General features: G+C 44.3%; 1 long non-coding RNA gene across 1 annotated transcript; it reads right to left on the reverse strand.

Annotated features, from left to right (window-relative positions):
- Window positions 1-13059: 13059 nt before the first annotated feature.
- Window positions 13060-13574, reverse strand: LOC133735580 (uncharacterized). The gene is made up of 3 exons (XR_009859140.1): window positions 13496-13574; window positions 13334-13411; window positions 13060-13197 (listed from the first exon to the last, which is right to left on the reverse strand). It is a non-coding gene; the product is annotated as an uncharacterized LOC133735580 (long non-coding RNA).
- Between the last annotated feature and the right edge of the window lie 2773 nt (window positions 13575-16347).

Raw genomic sequence — 16347 nt, forward strand, 5'->3', positions numbered from 1 at the left:
AGCTCTTCTTGCTCCAGGAAGAGGCAACTATGACATCAAGCAATGTAATCAAATTTCAATTTTCTAAAAATAAGACAATTAATGTTCTATTGTACCTGTAACTTCAGCAGATCAGAAGCAAGCATCATTTTCAATACTCTCTTCTTATAATTTAACACGACTTATTGATTGTCTACATAGCGCCAGACCTGAATTTACCTAGTTCGCCTAGGAAATTAAGTTGGGTTGCCCAAATGTCAATCATAACACTACTCAAGGATTGCATGATGCCTAGACATGCACTCCTCCAACTAGTTCAAATGTAAACCTTTGCATGCATGTAGTGGTAGTGAGTCAGTTGAACTGAACAAATATACAGCTTCACAATTAAACAAAGTGACAGAAAAGATATGCAGAAGCAAAAGTAGTGCTGGGAAAGGGGGTGCCAATTTCAACCCCCTTGATAAAAATTCATTGAACATCAAATGAAACAAAATCATTTCTATTATTATCATGGCTACTAATAAGAAAAGGATCCAATGTTCTGGATTCCCTCATATATCATGTTTGTTCTTATTTGGCCTAGTTGTTTGTTAGTTTTATGCATCTATAACCAAATAACAAGTTATTAGACCTCCCAGCTGACGTAACATTTTGTATTCATAGATCTGATTTAGTGACAAACTGACAATAATCTATTTGTCTGATCACCTTAAAAAATGAACTTATCTGCTTCTGTAAGCTACTGTACAAATGAAACTATGAGTAGCCACATTATGAAAAGAATAAGTTTCGTAAGTTAAAGTAGCTGGAAATCCAAGGGCCTTTTCACTTGGTTAAACTTGACTAATTTGCGGTAAATGGAGAAGCTTATCTCAAGCAGAAGTGGCTTGCAAGTTGTACCTGAATCTTACATCTTACCTCCGGAATACACGTACAAGTTTATGTGTTGGAGACCATTCCTGTTATTGATTTTGAGCAACTTAATTGGTACTGACAGACCACAGCAGATTAAGCAAATTATAGACGCTGGACAAGAATTCGGATTCATCCAGGTAGGACATTTTTTTTTTTTTTCTTTCACTCTTTTCTTCATGGGATTTATCTACAACTATTTGACACAATGCAGTTGATCAATCACGGAGTTCCAGAAAATTTGTTGCATAACGTATTGGATGTGGCTAATGAGTTCTTTGAGCTGCCTTCTAAAGATAAAGCAAGTTTCTGTTCCGAAGAGAGAGGGAAGTACATTACTGGAGAGAAAAATTAGACACCCTTGTCATCCATATTAGAGGAACGTACGAATGCAAGCCTGGCCTCAGAAACCATCTAAATACCATTAATTTGGCTCCAAAACATGTAATAATTTTAAATCACTTTTGACTATATAGCAAACACTTGTTTAACAAATAATCCCATTTTTTCTTAAATTAATTTTAGAGAGGTAGTTGGAAGTTATTCTGTGGAATGAGGAAGCTGAGTTTGTGTCTTTTGGATCTGATCACTGAAGGATTGGAACTTGAATATGAGTTTTTTGAGGGTGAACTTAGCCAAGTGCAAATAATGGGTATAAACTATTGCCAACCATGCCCGGACCCAACATTAACCTCGGGATTACTTAAACATTATCACATTATGATGGAAATCTCTTAACTTTTCTTCTACAAGAACAAGTTCATGACCTTCAAGTCTTCCAATTAAGGAGCAATGGTTGGCTGTTGAGCCTGTCCCTCATGCCTTGGTAGTTAATATTAGGGTTTAGGTAAAATTACAGATGCATCCACATCCCTACCTAGCTCCCTCCTATTTTCTTAACATTTTCGGTAATGGCAATGCTACTATCACTCCCAGTTTATCATCCAATTAAGTCCATAAGGTAGTGACTTTGGAGTGTTTGCAGCATATGAACTGGGAGTGAATAGTATCTAGCTTTCGAAATTTTATAGCCATGAATTTTTGTGAATTGTGAGTACAGATTATCAGTAGTGGGAAGCTAAGCAGTGCGGAGCACAGAGTTTTGGCAAACAAAAAGGTTTCAAGGATGTCTGTCACCTATTCAAAAAAAAAAAAAGGATGTCTGTCACCAGCTTCATCCTTCCTTCTGGAAACTGCCACATTGAACCTGCAAAAGCACTTCTTGTTAAGGACTGCAGTACTCCACTCTACAGAGATTTTATATACAAAGACTTTCCTAGCACCTATAGAACAGATATTCTGGAGGCATTACCACCAGTTGAGCGGTATAAACTCCAGCCTTGAAGTTTTACTAATGCTCCAGGACAAGGTCGACAGGCATGATCAAGCAATGTAATCAAGTTTGGATTTCCTTGGTATAAGAGAATATGCATTTCTATGCCCGCTGTACTCATTCTCTAATAGGAGGGCTGGAAGTACAGATGCTTTGGAGCATCATTTTCAATACTCTCTTCTTATAATTTAACTGTGTCGAATTACTAGAAGCAACTTATTAATCATCTCTGCAAGGCACCAGATCAAAATTTACCTACTTCTCCTAGGAAATTGTTGTGTTGCTTATATCAAACCACTACTCAAGGATTGCATGATGCCTAGACATTCCTCTAACTAGTTCAAATGGAACAAAACAAAAAGACATTCTTATTTGCTGCTTTTATTTATGATGGTTTGGCACTTAATATTTTTCTATGCATTTTATTCTGCCTCCTGTATTTGAATCGATTCAAGATGCAAAGACAAAATCTTTCCACTTTAAGAAATAATCCAATCATTCTTTTTTTTAAAACCCTATTTATTCATTTCTTTGTGCTGGGGACGAATCAAATGGTGTTGATCCCTTTCAAGGTCAGCTCTGTTCTTATCTGGGGCTAGCTGAGTAAAAAATTGTTCTCCAAAAAATCCAACTAATAATCAATTAAAGAAGACCAACTAGTCTAGCTAGTGTCAAGATTGTTTTGTTTTGTGCCTCTAACATATTAATCATGGAGTTGCTCAACAATAACTTGTCTGGATTTAGGAGTCACTATCAGAATAGGATATGGTTATGGAATGAAACAATAATTCATGTTTTTTCCTTCCTTCCATTGACAACTAGCTGCAATCTCACTACTATGAAGAAGCTCATCATCTCACATAGAAGTGACTTGCAATTTGTACCTCAACTTTACATATTACCCACGGAAACTAGACCTGGGAATACACAAGTTTCTATATTTGAAACCATTCCTGTTATTGATTTTCTTCAACTTGGTACTGATAGAGCAGAACTGATTAAGCAAGTTACAATGGCTGCTCAAGAATGTGGATTCTTCCAGGTTAATTTGACATACTTTTCCTTTTTCTTCATTTTTGTTAACAGGTTTTATTTGACTAACTGTTTATATGATTCCAACATATAATGCAGTTGATCAATCATGGGGTTAAAGATATAACTTGTTGGATAAGGTATTGAATGTAGCCAATGAGTTCTTCGAGCTGCCTAGTGATGACAAAGCAAGTGTCTATTCCGAAAATTCTATGCAAAGCTGTAGATTATACACCAGCATCGACTATATGAGAGAACAGGTACTGTTTGAGCCCAAAAGTAATTTTGGCAAGATCCTTTAGTGGATTTAGCATAGCAGGCCGATACATGCGTCCCAAAAATAAGCCTACTTGGGTTTGGGTTACAGCTTCATCCATTCCAAGGTCCATAAGGAAAACGAGCCCTTATTGGAGTCAATTAGCGGAGATTGAATAGGAAACTTCAATCAATAATCCTTCTATGGCAAGGAACAGTCGAAACCCTAGGTATAAATACTAGGTTTTAGGGACGTATCAAGGACAACTCTCAAATCAACTAATCGCACAGATTATCAAGCCTCCCCGGAGCAAACCTTCAACCTCGTTGAAACCCGGCGACCGTACTTCCAGTCCTAGTCTCCCCAGGAGCCGACTGCCAGTATCACTGCCACCGATACTACCAGCGAAGCAAGGGTAACGCCCTCGCAACCCAGCGAAGCTAAAGTCACGCTTTAGCAAAACCCGTGCTTTCTCAGAACTTCCCAGTGATTGCTCTGCTCAACCTACAACGTTGAGTATCGATTTGGTGACGCGAAGAGATCACAACTAAAGCCCTTATCTGTAAGGCAAGAAGTCCTTTTCAGGAAGGCAGAGAAAAGAGCCTTGTGATGAGGTTGGTGCTCTCCTCGTCCGCAACGCTTGAAGAAGAAGTCAGGTCAAGGGACTCCCCCGACGACTGCACCCCACGGTGCTGGCACGCCCGCACAATCACAGTAGCAAAAGAGACAATTTGTACGCCAACTGATTTTTGTGTCAAACATTTTGGCATGCCCAGTGGGACCTACATAACGTTTCTTAGCGAACGTAACCATTGGGAAGTCAAGCGAAAACCTTTACCAAAAGGTTTACGCTAACTGCCCGAAGCACAAGACCTCCAGCTACAGACCTGTACATACATGTACATTTGCAAGCATAATTAGCTATAATGGGTCACGCTCATTATACCGCCAAAGGTACTAATTCCAACTAAAGGAGTGACATACAGATACACCGCCAGGCGGGCTACAACCTCAGCGTCAGATCACCCCCAGGTCACCGCCGACGCGCCGCCACACACCGTGCCAAAATGGCATCAGTAGCTCCCAGAGCTGGGAACTGAAGCACATCAGTCCCACATCGAAAACAAGGAGGAGGTCAGCCTCCTCCTCACCTATAAAAGGTTCTCTCCTCTCTCCTCATTAATGACGCATTCAATACTTACCTACTGTTACTTTGTCAACATAAATACATTGACTAACTTAGGCATCGGAGGGTTGAAGACCGCCCAGCGCGGTCTCCCTCTGACGTCGCTGTGTATTTTACTTGACAGGTAGCGGAAGCTTTGAGAGTACCACTAGTATCGATCCGCCCACCGGATCAGTGTTAACAAAGGTTCAGCTACCGCCGAACTTTTAGACATTAACATTGGCGCCGTCTGTGGGAATCCTTGAACAAAAGGTCATCCCACCACAATCACCATGACTAACGGTAACGGGGGAAACGCTGAAGAGCAGGCAGACCATTCTGCCATTCCCCAACCCCCTGACCCAGCGGTAGCTGTCAACCGCGCACTATTCACAACCCCGGCCAACCCCGGCGGCGAGGCAAATCCAAGCAGCAGCCGCCCGCCGGGCCAAGATCTCGTCACTATGTACGAGCTAGCACTGGCGGATCTTCATCAGGCAAACAGAGAACGTGAGGAGGAGCGCAAGGAAAAGGCTGAGGCCCAAAGACAGGTGGCTACGCTCATGACACGTTTTGAGGAACTGAAGAGGATGCTGGAGGCCACCGCCCGCCCAGCACAGAGCGAGCAGTCACGTAGCACCAGGCGTAGTTGACCAGGCACTGGCACATTGTTACCAGGGCCAGTCATACAGATGCAGGTACCGCTGGACCCACCTGAACTTTTGGGGATGGGACCACCGCCCATCCCCCAGCTAATGATAGAGTAGGAGGCGGAATCACTGCCACACACCAACCGCTCGGAAGCTAGGGCGAGGACTGAAGGCAATCCGCCTGCGCCGAGACGCAGGCAGACCCAGCGGATTATTCAGGCTGATTCCGTCGGCGATGCAACCGCCCAGATATTGGAAAGGATGCACCAGCTGGAGCAGAGGTTGATCCGGGCAGAGTCGGGCGCCCCAGCGCCAACTCAGAATTCACTTTTCGCCTCCAGACCTGGGCCCTTCACCGCTGCAATTCTGCAAGCTATCAGACCAGCGTCTGCAAAAACCCCAAAGATGTCGCATTACGGCGGAATGTCTGATCCCTTCGTCCACATGGACACCTTCAAGAAAGTCACCAACAACAAGGGATTTGACGACGCCACCCTGTGCCACTTGTTCAGCGAAACATTGGACGGTGAGGCGATGAGCTGGTTTTTCGAGTGTCCGCCAGGGTCCATTGACTCATTCCATGCACTGTCACACGCCTTCCTCTCTCGGTTCATCCTATTGTCCGCCGGACATCACAACACAAGTCAGTTGTTCTGCGTCAAGCAAGGGGCGGACGAATCACTGAAGGCATTCGTCACAAGGTGGCGAGCGGCAGCGTCTCAGTGCCGTGACCTAGACAAAACAATGGCATTGGCGGCCTTCAAGCAGGGACTCCTCAAGGGGCCATTCCTCTATCATCTCAACTACAATCATCCTAATGCGGCATATGACCACGTCATGAGTGAGGCGGTCATCCATGCCCAGGCGGAATTCCTCACATATGGAGAAACCCCACCGCCACCAGAAACTCCAACAAAGCCAACACAGCCATCCTCCAGTCATCAGGAAACTGCTCACAAGACCCCTTCAGCACCGCCAACTGACAAGAAGAGGGAGTGGCAGCAGGGCCACCACCAGAACAAGCGGCAGAGGGACCAGCAATACAACAAGGGCAATCGCCCAACCCATGGGGATAACCGCAACAAGCAGGCAGAGTCTTCGCAGCGGTATGCAGTGTTCACGGTCCTCACGGCCTCGTATGAAGACATCTACAATCAGTGCAAGGATCAGATCCCACCGCCACCCCCTCCAAAGTACCCAAAAAGGGGCAAACCTAGGAACACCGGCAAGTGGTGCAAATACCACGAGGACAGCGGCCACAATACCAACAGCTGCAATGCTCTCAAAACGGCCGTTGAGACCTTGTACCATGACGGCAAGCTGGAGCAGTTCAAGGTACGCCAACCACCGCCAGTAATTGCCAACGTTGAGACCTTGGGCCGCATCAACACCATCGATGGCGGCGCTCCAATCACTAGCATGTCTCACAGGGCAAGAAAGCGCTATGCACGCGCCAATCATCCAAAGGAGGTCTGCAACATCCGTTACGAGAGGTCCGCCAAGCTCCCAAAGGCAGGTTGGGAACCTATTACCTTCTCAGAGGAGGAGGAGCGCGGAGTGCATCTACCACATGACGACCCATTCTTGGTCGACGCCATTCTTGGCAAATTCTCAGTGGGGAGAATCTTGGTGGACAGCGGGTCCGCTGTCAACGTCATCTTCAGCGGATGCTACAACCACCTCAAGCAGAACAAGAAACTACTCCAGGATCACGAGCCACTGCTCAGCTTCTCCGGCGACGTCACACAACCGCTGGGGTCGGATTACATGCGACTGGTTATTGGTGCTAGCCCATGCATGGCGGAGGTACATACGAAATTCATTATTGTTGATTGTTTCAGTTCGTACAACGCCATCATTGGACGACCAACGCTTAACAAGCTCAAGTGCATTATCGCCGGATACATGCTTCTCATGAAGTTCCCCACACCCAACGGCACGGGCTGTGTGAGAGGAAGTCAACAGTTGGCTCGAGAGTGCTATTCAACGACTATGGCGCGGTCAGCCCGCCGCCATGAAATTATGACGGTGGGTAATCAGGCACCAAATATCTTTGAGGATCCTAGGGATGAGGAGAAGAAGTATGTAAAGAAGGAACCGGTCAAACCGGAGACGACGTTAAAAGTCATCTGCATCTCGGACGAGCACCCTGAGCGGACGGTCCGCATAGGCGCCCAGCTAGACCCAGAGGTAGCGGCGGAGCTCACTCAGTTCCTTGGTGATAAAGCCGCCGTCTTTGCCTGGTCCTACGCTGACATGCCAGGTATCTCTCCTGAAATTATAACTCACAAGCTGACCATCAAACCCTCCTTTTATCCCATCAAGCAGAAGCGGAGGGCCTTTGATGAGGAAAAGTACCAGGCAATAGGAGAGGAGGTTGCCAAGCTCCAGGGCATTGGATTCATCCGCCAAGTCATCTATCCCCAGTGGATCTCCAACTTGGTAATGGTCAAGAAACCCAGCGGCAAGTGGCGGATGTGTGTCGACTTCAAAAATCTCAACAAGGCATGCCCAAAGGATAGTTTCCCGCTACCTCGTATCGATCAGCTAGTCGATGCAACTGCCAGACATGAACTCCTCAGCATGATGGACGCTTTCTCCGGATATAACCAGATCAAGATGCACCCCGGCGACCAGGAATGCACCACTTTCACCACCGACAAAGGCCTTTACTGCTATAATGTCATGCCTTTCGGTCTGAAGAACGCCGGCGCAACTTATCAGCGGTTGATGAATGCCATGTTCGCTGAGCATCTGGGAAAAATCATCGAGGTCTACGTGGACGACATGCTAGTCAAGAGCATAAAGGCCAGCGGACATGTGGCAAACCTTAAGATCATAGTAACCATTCTCCTGGCCTATGGTATGCGCCTCAACCCAGAAAAATGTTTCTTTGGAGTCACCGCTAGCAAATTTCTGGGTTACATCGTCAGCGAGCGAGGCATCGAGGCTAACCCGGACAAGGTACAGGCCATCCTTAACCTGGCGGACCCCGAGTATAAGGTGGACGTACAATGCCTCCAGGGCAAGTTAACCGCCCTTTCTCGATTCATCTCCAGACTCACTGATAAGTGTGCCCCATTCTTCAAACTCCTCAAAACGACTCACAACAAAGTCATCAACTGGAACCCAGAATGTCAGGCGGCGTTCCAGGGCCTGAAGGAATACCTAGCGGCAGTCCCTCTCCTTTCTGTCCCTGTGCAAGGAGAAACACTGTTCATCTACCTAGCGGTCTCGGTATCGGCGGTAAGCTGTGCCATTGTCCGGCAGGAAGGCCAAGACGAGCTCCCAGTGTTCTACGCCGGCAGAGGCATGAACGGAGCAGAAACAAGGTATCCTCCCTTGGAGCAACTAGCCCTCGCACTCATCATTGCCGCCAGACGCCTCCGCCAATACTTCCAGGCTCACACTATCCATGTGATAACCAATCAACCGCTGAGGCAGGTGATGCAGAACCCTGAACACTCAGGGCGCCTCAGCAAGTGGGCCATTGAGCTCAGAGAGTTTGACATAGACTACAAGCCAAGAACCGCCATGAAGGGCCAGGCAGTGGCGGACTTCATCGCTGAGCTCACCGAGCGTCAGCCAGAACCCGGTACCGAGACAGAGCCCGGAACAGAAGTGGTAACCGCTGAGGAAGCAACTCCCCCACACTCGGATTGGAACCTGCATGTGGACGGCTCCGCCAGCTCCAAGGCCAGCGGCGCCGGAGTCATCTTAACAGGACCCAGGGGACTGAACGCGTAGTACGCGTTGAAATTCAACTTCAAAGTTTCAAACAACATGGCGAAATACGAAGCACTCATCGCCGGCCTGCTCCTCGCCATTGACTCAGGGGCTGACAGCGTCAACATCTTCAGTGACTCTCAATTAGTCGTTAACCAGGTCAACGACAGCTTCCAGGCCAAGGACCAACAATTAGCGGCTGTTAACGTTAGTGATCCGTGGGGATCTCTAGTTAGCTATAAATAAAGAAAGAGAGAGAGAGAGAGATTGACACAAGATGTATAGTGGTTCGCCTCCGCATGAGCGGGAGACTACGTCCACTTGAAAGCTTATACTAGTGTGTTGAGCCTTGCGGCCTAACAAGATTACAAGAGATGTAATGAATGTGTTGAGTTGTGGGAGGAGGCATTCCTTTTATAGATGAAGGAATGCTTCTCTTTTACTTGTTCTTCGATGTGGGACAAGCAAAGTTACTATTCTAGTCTATTTAACATGCAGAAAGCTATGTTATGGAGGCATGTTGGCAAGGGCGGGAAGGTGGCTTCCCGGTGGCGGATTTGCGACTTCCGGATACCGCCGCGTAGCCTGAACATAGGGCTACACGATGTATGTCTCGGTTGGGCCTTGCCATGTCTTGTGGATGTCCCAAAGTGGGTGTTACTTATGCTTGGTGACGTAGTAAATACTCCATATTATTGGAGGTATGTACAAGTCCCCGAAGTCCCCAAGTAAGAGGAGCTTCTTGGTTGGGGAGTTCAAATCATGAAGTCATCAAGCATAAGTAACCGGGCGGTACGGAGCCCCTACAAGTCCCCGAACTCCGTAAGCAAGAAGGGACTCGTTTAATCCTGCACAATAAAAGACAATAAGACAGGCATATGTAGAATGCTTGTTGCACTGGGCAACAAATGTGAGTTGTATTGATATGCGTTGGCATATATAAACGTATGAGGTGCGTGATACATGTTGATGTATACACGCGAATGGCGTCGAGGACGATCGATTATGACGTACAATCGCGAGAGCGCGTATGGCCGTGTGAGCATATGGATTGCATATGATAAATGTAAGTTGTATGAGCGCTGCGAAGGTAAACGTTTGTAGCGTGTAAATGATGAGTACGCGAACGCTTGTGTTGGTTTGGTTGTCGCTCGTATTAATGGAACGCGAAAAGAATTCAATTTGTCGGGAGCGACAAATGGTAGAAGAATTCCATGTTCCATTAACGTGTGGTGTGTCGAGTAGACATGAATGTGAAGATTTGGGGATGCCGGGAAGGCGTGAGCGGGAAGCTCGAGGATTGCCGGGAAGGCATGAGCGGGAAGCTCAAGGGGGATGAGCGGAAGCTCAATGGGTTGCCGGGAAGGCATGAGCGGGAAGCTCGTGAGCGGAAGCTCAATGGGGTGCCGGGAAGGCATGAGCGGGAAGCTCGTGAGCGGAAGCTCAATGGGGTGCCGGGAAGGCATGAGCGGGAAGCTCGTGAGCGGAAGCTCAATGGGGTGGGCCCCTGCTAGGCCCCGCTAGAGAGTCCCCGACTCCCCAGCCATGTGTGTTGAGGGGGAGCTGCACGGAGCAGAGGGTGTTGGGAAGCGATCCCAATCTTTGGTACCCAAGCGTCGGGGTTAACTGCCGGATCAATGGCTGCCGTAGGCTGTGTTAACTAGTCCCTTGCTGCCGGATCAATGGCTATTATGAGGCGTTGCCTGACCGCTTGGCGGTTTTGGTCGTAGACCGTGGACTCGTGGAGTTTGTATGTGCACGAAAAAAAATGACACACACATAGAGCAAGCATGTACGATGTAGTAAAGTGGCCAAGAACATGTCGTAGGCATGCTTAAGGGTCATGGAGATATGTATAGACATGGCAATAGCTCTTAATTGCGAGAGCGTAAAAGATAAGAGGAAGACACTTATCCGGTGCCGGTTTGGAGGCGAGCGGAGTTGGCCGAGCGTGACGCTCCATTGCATTGTGGCGGATAAAGTACTTCGATAATGTCCGCCAACTCGTAGTTGAGGTTGAATACTCAATAGAAATAGTTGAATTGCCTTGAAACAAAATAGATGATTAGTATGCGGATTTGGAAAATCGACACCAATAATTTGCATGTGTACTTTGGTAAGATAGTAAGCAAAGTGTATAAACAAAATAGTAGTTGATGACAAATAACTTGCATATATATCCACTTTGAGTGTCAAAATTGTGGGGAATGAAATTCCTATTATGTGCCATAATGGAACATAGCCGTGACTGCATCATGTATATGTAGATGCTCTAGTTATGTGGCACAAGGGAGATATTGCAAGTGTTGATGACATAGCGGGGAGCGCATGTATGACATAGTGGCTATATATGTTCAGACATCCATTCTCTAATAATTAGTGTTGTGTGCATGCTTCTAGACTTTAGCATGTCTATGCATGTGACATGATAAGCACGTTTCAACTGAGCAAATTATGTAAGCGATACACATGTTGATGATGTACATATATATATCCAGCTTGAATATAATTAAATGCAAATTTCACTACACCAAAAATGGTCTTTTACCGCCCACAATGTGCGCCGTAAAAGGGTATTTACGGCGTAAAAACGCAGGCTGTAAATGCCCGAGCCGTAAAAGACATACCTCATTTACGGCACACTAAAATGCGCCGTTAAAGTGCATCAAAGAACGCCGTCAAAGTAATATCACAAATGTCACTCACGTTATTTACGGCACACTCTGCACGCCGTAAAAGACTTTCTTTTTAAGGCGTATAATGCGTGCCGTAAAAGAGCTATTGAGATCCTATTTAAGGCGTACTTTGCACGCCGTAAATAAGGTTTCAAAAACAAAAAAAAATAAATAAATTTTAGGTGTACCAATTTCACATTAGTATCACCACTGATCACTCATGCATCCATGACAAATTAAATGAATGAGAAACAATTTCAAATTATAATTAATTTCTTTTACAAAATGCATAACAATATTTGCATGAAAATGTATAAGTAGCAGATCACATTACATCAAACTTCAACTCTACAACTTAAACCCACATAATCTGAAAATATATACCAAATCATCTAATTCTCTTTGCTGCTCAATCACCTGATATACAAGGGCAACGACACTAGCAACTATCCCATCAGGAACTCGCAGATACTTAGTAGTATTTCCATGGATGTAGCACTCACGCATCCTCCAAAACCTGTCTCCATCCTACACAGTATTGGAACTACATGTATGAAAAAAAAATCATGGAAAGAACTGTATCTATATGGAGATCAATGCAAGGTGGCAAGATTCATCAGACGAACTGCAATAAATGATCTTAAGTTTGACTGAAATAGGAAGGAAACAAGAGATGTCCAGAAAGGCTAAAAGCCAACTAAAATGCATATCTATACTTTAAACCTGAAATACTTATCAATTCATATAATCCAAGTGTGCCATGAACATTGTACATAAAGTATTTGCCAATATCAATTCCACTGAACCTGTTATTATTCATACGCATTATAAACATGACAAGACACATTATATTCCACCATTTTAATATATATCTACTATCCCCTTCATAATATTTTCCTCTTTTTTCACTCTTATTATTCGGCAATGAAAACATGCATTAGAATAAAGAAAATGACAACAAGAATAAAAATGTTGACATGGGAGAGAAAAGACTGGTAGCACAAAATATGTCTACACAAACAAACAAGTTCACAGCATGATTTGTATTCCCAATTAATGCAGTAAATTTGTAGAAGAGACCAAGCATGTTGAGAACATGAGACAAAATAAGAAACTGCATTGCATTAGGATCGTAGAGCACATGAGAACCAAGTTGATTAGGTTTCAAAACTAGAACGAGAGTAACCATCCTAACCATCCTCGTGTGGCCTATGTTTCAAGGATAATATGTGCCACAAGTATACTAACATGAGCAAAATATCGTTTTGTTTTTAAGGTTTACCAAAGCTCATTAACAGGGATTAGCTTGAATAGAAAAGGGGTGGTCACCTGCAAAAGAATTTCAGGAAATGTTGAAGTTAGAAAATGTTCAAGGCAGGTCGGGTACATACACAGACCACAGAATGAAGATTATATCCTACCAGACTAAGTGTTGTGGTTCCAAGCAGCAGCAGATATAATTTCCCCTGAAAACAGTCAAAGTTTCATAAATATCTTACATATATGCTACAAGGTGGATGTTTAAGAGATTTAGAGGTACTGTGGCCATAAGTTATTTAGGAGGTCATCAATTATTGCGGAAACTCCAATGGTAGCACTAACCTCGACTAGATGGAGATTAGAGGCACGACTTAAAAGAACAAAAGCAAATTCGCCTATCTGTGCTAGAGATATTCAAACCTATACAAATACACAATCCAACATCTGTCAATAACTGAATTACTAGAAAGAAGCAATATCAATGCAACTGGAAATCCAACTTACTAGGAATGATGTTTTGTTGTTGTATCCAAATCCCTTGACAACCATGGTTATAATAATTGTTTTTATGATGATAACTAAGATGCAGACGCGAGAAATATATCAACATGATTCCAGAGAAACTGAACATGAATCAGCATCCCAATGCTGGCAAGGAAAAGGGCAGCAAAAAGGTTGCGAATGGGTTCAATCTGCAAAATTAACAGGCTTGAGCACTTTCAAACAATGAAACAAAGTGGCAGAATGCAGTAACATTTAAGTGATTTAACAATAGTGGTAGAAGAATGCATTAAAATAAAAATAGTGGCAAAATGCATCTGAAACTAAAGTACTATAAGATGGCAGAATGCATCTCTATTCTCTAACTAAAATGCATCTCTATGAAGATTGATTCTGACCTTAACAGAACAATCTGTCGATTCTGTCCTTTATAGAACAAAACTCTAACAGAGCATATTAGCATTCCAAAACTTCATATTCACTTATAGGCTATTAGCATTATCGCAACAACAGATGTGGCCAACTCAACAAGCCAACAATTATCATATGAGCAAGCCAACTCAACAACTCCAGCAGAACAAAAGTTTGCAGCTTAACGATAGCATATGAACAAGTTTCCAACTTTCCATATTCAACTCAACAATTATCAAATTGATTATCAATTGACTGCAATTGACTGCAATTGATTGCAATTGATTATCAGTTTATCACGTATCAGAACAAGAAGATGAATAATTCCCAGAATTGATTATCAAAGTTTCCAACTTTCCATATTCAACTCAACAATTATGAAATTGATTATCAATTTATCACTTATCAGAACTAAGAAGATGAAGAATTCCCAGAATTGATTAGCAAATTGACAAATTCCAATTTTCTAATTCAAGCAAAGATGAATAATTCCCAGAAACCCAGATTATCAATTTCTCAAAACAAGAAGATTGGAAGAATAGAACTTACGTTAACTCGTTAAGATGTAAGGCTGGAGGCTGACGGATGAGCTTTGGGGAGGAGGGGCGCGGTGAGGACAGACAGAGAGAGAGAGAGCGACAGCGATGTGAGATAGCAACGGCGAAGAACTGATCAGCGACGACGATGTGAGAGGGCGACGGCGAAGGCTTGATCAGCGACGGCGAAGTGGGACTGACAGTGAGTCAGTGACGAAGTGAGATTCGATCCCGTTTTGGGGCTTTAGGTTTCGCGGAAATCTAAAATATATATATATATATGAAACGCCCAGCGCCTTCCGCCTACCGCCTACCGCCCAGCTGCCTAGGCCCGCCTGGGCGCCCGACTAAGATTGATCAAAATAAGCAGCCAAACCAACAAACTAAGCAAACCAAGCAGACAAGAAACCTTCCCACAATTGAAAACCCTAAATAGATCAAGCAGAAGATGAAAACTGAAACAATAAGTGAAAAAAATTGTACCTTGATTTGGCCAGAGAAAAAAACCAATGAGCAAGACAAGGCCAAAGTTCTCAACTTTCTCCAAAAGGGTTTCAGAAACTTCAAGACCCTGAAACCGGTGGCCCCAATCTCCGAGAGCGGCAACCACTTCAATGTTCTTTAATTCGTAGCTCAATCGATCCACGACATCTCGATGAGAGGAGTAGAGAACGTGGTGGTGGTGGTGGGAGATACGCGGCCGGCGACTCGGAGGTGGAGCAAATCCAGTGAACGGCGACTTGGCGGTGGGAAGAGACGTGGAAGGAAGAGATGGCGAAAATTGAGGTCTGTGTCAGGGAGAGAGAGAAGTTTTTGTGTTATGAAATGAAAAAAATGAAAAAAATAAAAATGAAATGTGTAGAGGGAAACGATGGAGGGAAATAAAAACTTTGGTGAAAATTTTTGTGTCTTTTACTTTTACGGCACACATCAATGCATGCCATAAAAAACCATATTAAAAAAGGCATTAACAGCGCACTATTCTTGCACGTTGTAAAAGATAATACTATTACGGCGTGTATCTATGCATGCCATAAAAGACCAAATAAAAAATGACATTAACGGCGTGCATCTAATGCACGCCGTAAAAGACCATATCAGAAAGGGTATTAACAGCCTGCGTGAAAATGCGCCGTAAATGTGTGTCTATTACGGCACGCATTAGATGCACGCCGTAAAAGACCATATCAGAAAGGGTATTAACGGTCTGCGTGAAAATGCGCCGTAAATGTGTGCCTATTACGGCACGCATTAATGCACGCCGTAAAATGTGCGCGGTAAAAGAGTCATTTTCTTGTAGTGTTTGTCACAGAAACATGGTTTTCACTTTTCAGTGAGCTAGATAGCATGCCTGACAAAAATGAAAAGCGTGTACATGAGTTGACTTGTATGGCATGCAGTTTATGCATGGGCAATATATGAGTGCAGCTAGCAGATTGTGCATGAGGAGCATATGTATAACGCATAGATATATGTGGCGCTTGCATGGGTGGACCAAGCGTCAAAGGGTATTACGCTATTGAGAAGTGGCAATAGAGCTATGTATTATACTCACAAATAATAGCTTGGCTGTGTAGAATGGAAACATGTGTTATTCACAGTTCTACATGTATATATATATATATATAGCAGATCGATTAAGAGCGGAATTATGCGGTGCTCGCATCAGTATGAGATATCAGTAAATGGGGAAGTAGAGAGGGAGGGGAACTTAGCTGAAAGTTGATGCTCGAATCAAGTGAAATTTGTTGATGAAATTGCAAGGAATGAAAACCTGGCGGAGGCTTTTGGCGGTGCAATGAGCAAAGGAGGAAGCTGGGTGCCCAAAGCTGGGTGTCCAGCGTAAATTGACATCCTCCTCTTTTTTTCTTTTATTTTTGGTAACGGTGAATATCACCGAGACATGGC

Source organism: Rosa rugosa, chromosome 3 (genome assembly GCF_958449725.1).
Source record: "Rosa rugosa chromosome 3, drRosRugo1.1, whole genome shotgun sequence".
NCBI classification, from domain to species: domain Eukaryota; kingdom Viridiplantae; phylum Streptophyta; class Magnoliopsida; order Rosales; family Rosaceae; genus Rosa; species Rosa rugosa.